Below are 4,048 nucleotides of genomic sequence, written 5' to 3'. Positions count from 1 at the left end.
CAGGCCGGCAGGGAGGCAGGGAGGCAGGGAGGCAGGGAGGCAGGCAGGCAGGCCGGGAGGCAGGCAGGCCGGCAGGGAGGCAGGCAGGCCGGCCGGCCGGCAGGCAGGCAGGCAGGCCGGCCGGGAGGCAGGCAGGCCGGCCGGCCGGAGGGCCGGCAGGCAGGCAGGCCGGCAGGCAGGCAGGCAGGCCGGGAGGGAGGCAGGCAGGCCGGGAGGGAGGCAGGCAGGCCGGCCGGGAGGGAGGCCGGGAGGGAGGGAGGGAGGGAGGGAGGGAGGGAGGGAGGCAGGCAGGCAGGCAGGCAGGCAGGCAGGCAGGCAGGCCGGGAAGGAGGCAGGCAGGCCGGCAGGGAGGCAGGGAGGCAGGGAGGCAGGCAGGCAGGCCGGGAGGCAGGCAGGGAGGCAGGCAGGCCGGCAGGGAGGCAGGCAGGCCGGCCGGCCGGCAGGCAGGCAGGCAGGCAGGCCGGCCGGGAGGCAGGCAGGCCGGCAGGGAGGCAGGCAGGCCGGCCGGCCGGAGGGCCGGCAGGCAGGCAGGCCGGCAGGCAGGCAGGCAGGCAGGCAGGCCGGGAGGGAGGCAGGCAGGCCGGCAGGCAGGCCGGCAGGCAGGCAGGCAGGCCGGGAAGGAGGCAGGCAGGCAGGCAGGCCGGCAGGGAGGGAGGCAGGGAGGCAGGCCAGCCGGCAGGCAGGGAGGCAGGCCGGCAGGCCGGCAGGCCGGCAGGCAGGGAGGCCGGCCGGGAGGGAGGCAGGCAGGCAGGCAGGCCGGGAAGGAGGCCGGCAGGCAGGCCGGCAGGGAGGCAGGCAGGCTGGCAGGCAGGCCGGCAGGGAGGCAGGCAGGCTGGCCGGCCGGCAGGGAGGCAGGCAGGCAGGCCGGCCGGCAGGCAGGCAGGCCGGGAGGGAGGCAGGCAGGCCGGCTGGCCGGGAGGGAGGCAGGCCGGCCGGGAGGGAGGCCGGGAGGAAGGGAGGGAGGGAGGCAGGCAGGCCGGCCGGCCGGCAGGCAGGCAGGCCGGGAAGGAGGCAGGCAGGCAGGCCGGCAGGCAGGCAGGCCGGCCGGCCGGGAGGGAGGCAGGCCAGCCGGCAGGGAGGCAAAGAAAGAAAACGTGGCATCAGCGTACCTGGTGGGCACAGGTGGTGGATCGTGCAACTGTATCTCGTGGGTTGCGAGTTCGAGTCCCACGCTGGATGTAGCGCTTACTTACAATAAAATCTTTGAAAACCCATCCATAAATACAGGAATAAACAAAACATGGCATCAAAGGGGAGTAAGTGATTGATCGATAGGGGGTGGGGATGAAACGGGAATATGTGTGTAACCCGCAACATATTCTTGATCGACGCTGCTTTCACTATTTTGCCCCGATGACTTTTTCCACAAGCGGCGGTCCCACCTGAGCGGGCTCCCTTCATCTTAAGATGTTATGCAGCGAGAGGAAAGGCGTGAGAGGCAAAAGTTAGGCAGATCCATACAAATATAGAGACAATCATCGTTTCGGAGACCAGTAGCCAAAGCTCTGCCTCCGTTTAGGACCCAATGTCGTACTTAACCTCTTTAAAAACAAATAAATACCTAAAAACCAGGTAGGGTCGTTGGCTCGGATAAGGGAGGAAGCTGAAATGCAATCATGGAGAACCACATAGGGGGTTAAGAAGTTGCAAGCCAGAGCGATTTCACCACCCGTAGCCTTTGAAATGATGATTTGGTGTCTTCGGCTCTAAGAAGGTTTCCCACCGCTCGTCATGAAGTATCGGAACACCACAAGCGGATTCCCGTGCTACGAAAACCTCTCTGCCCACATAATCTGTAACAGCCGCATTCTCTCGTATCGTGTGAGTGTAGCGTCATTAGTTGCACCACTCTGCCGTCGTTTGACCTTCCAGCGGATCGCAATTTTCGTTTCTTTTGGTGTGCGTGTGGGTATGCGTATCAGGCTATCGAAAACGATCTAGCCACGTTCGGTCCTCTTTTTCTCATTTCTCATAGATGAGTGATGGCGTCAAAGGATACACCTCAGGAAACCCCAGATGGAAGAGAGGCAAAGGGAAGGGGATTCAGAGTGCTTCTGTGTCCCGTGCCGCCCCCCCCCAACACAGCAGTCTCCCCTCCCCCCCCCCCCCCGCCGTTCCAGGTGTTGGAACAACCCGGAAGTGCCTGAATTAGGGGAGTTCTTTGACGGGGGGGGGGGGGGGGGGGTTGGGGAGCACCAGTGTTTGGAAACATTGCAGGGCTTGCAAGGCTGTTGAGAAACCTCGAGTCAGTGTCGAAGGTACTTGGGGGGGGGGGGGAGGAAGAGGGGGGCGTGGGGTTTCTTTCTCTTTGAGGTGATGGAAATAGTTTGGAATGAACAGTGATGGTCCCATAGCTTTGTGAGTAGTAGACTAAGAGCCCGCTGAAGTGTACACACACATATACATTTATTTACTTATTACGTATGCATTCGTTCCAGTTGAGTGAGTGAGTGGGAGAGAGGGGGGTAGGGAGGGAGAGAATGGATCACCAAGCAGGCTCCAAGGTGTCACCACAGAGCCAGATGTGGGGGCTGAAATTCAAGAACCCCGAGATCATGACCTGAGGCAAGACTCGGGCACCTTACCGAGTGAGGCACCCAGGTGCCCTGAACTGTTCGCTTTTACAAGGATGGGAATATTTGGCATGCGAGTTGTGTTTCCAGTGTTAATAGGTGAGGCAACACATAGAATAGTAAATGCAGGCAGGCAGGCAGGCAGGCAGGCGCAGGCAGGCAGGCAGGCAGGCAGTCGATGTTTTCTTTTTCTTTCCCTTCTGGGCTTCAGAGGGGGATGGCGAGTGTGAGGGAGGGAGTTCATGACACTGGGCGTAGGTGTTCTTGTGAGCTGAGCGGCTTGGGAAGTTCCCCCGAACTACATGACCCCACAGGAGAACAGGAATTCCTTCTGGACAGCAAGAGAGTGGGCGACTAGCACCGCCTGAGTGTGGCAGAGCCTCAACTCTAAGTCGGGGTGGGGGAGCACTTCTGCCTTCCCATCTGGGTTCCAGGAAGGAGGGAAGCTGTCCTTCCGGTCCTGACCCTCCCTGTCTGTCCGGGGGCCCCTCAGCCGCAGAGGTGGTGTTTTGAGTTGTCCCTCTGTGGTCATCTTTTACACCAAATACTTCTGTTGAAGGTGCTTGGAGAATAACACAGGTTGAGATTTCCAAAATGATCTTGAGATCCTATTCTCTGCCCCTCCGCCCCTCCGCCCCTCCGCCCCTCCGCCCCTCCCGTGCGTGCGTGAAAACACCCCCCTCCCGCCCGCCCCCGCACACCCCCCCCTTCCCATTCCTTCTAACTACAACTGTTCCTATTTCCATCCATGTACTCCCAGACAGCTTCCTCAAGCCCCACCGCCCACCCCGTCGACCTCTTTGGGTAGTATAAAAGCGACCAACAGGCAGGGGGCGTCCGGGCACCACGGTGGTGGAGTGAGGGAGTCCGTGTGTGACGACTACGGGCCGATCGCAGCAGAGCGGCCGGGACGCAGCACCTGCCTCGCCGGCGCACGGCCTCGTCCCCAGGCACCTGGGTCAGTAGCGTTTCCCGGCTGGGGTGGGGGGAGGGGGACACGGAACGGAGGGCGCACCAAGAGGGCTCTGTGGATCGAACGGACGCCTAACCGAGACCCTCCTTCCTGCCACCAGATACCGTCTGTGGATGGTCGTCGTCTCGCCGTCACGCAGCCCCCACCAGTGCTACAACGAAAGAAACGGGTGTCCAGGATAGTAACGCAAACGAAGGCGGGGCCGATCCGATCGGGGGAAGCGGCGACAGGAGTGGAGGTGGGAGGAAAAAAAAAAAAAAAATCACGGGAAGAAAGGACAGGCGTGGGCCAGGGCGGTGGCGCCGGGGGGCAGCGGGTCAACGCTCGTCATCGAACCCGGGGACTCGGGTGGCCGACCTCACCGGGCCCAGAGTCGCTAGCGATCCACGGGTTTCCTAAACTTTGGGGTAGACGGCCGCGGCGGAGTCCAGCGTGCCGGTCAACCTCGGGGACCAGGTCAACGGACCCCCAGCTCCGCAGATCCCAGGTCACGGGGCTCGGC

Source organism: Prionailurus viverrinus, unplaced genomic scaffold (assembly GCF_022837055.1).
Source record: "Prionailurus viverrinus isolate Anna unplaced genomic scaffold, UM_Priviv_1.0 scaffold_102, whole genome shotgun sequence".
NCBI lineage: Eukaryota > Metazoa > Chordata > Mammalia > Carnivora > Felidae > Prionailurus > Prionailurus viverrinus.
Note: the sequence above shows the minus strand (reverse complement) of the source record.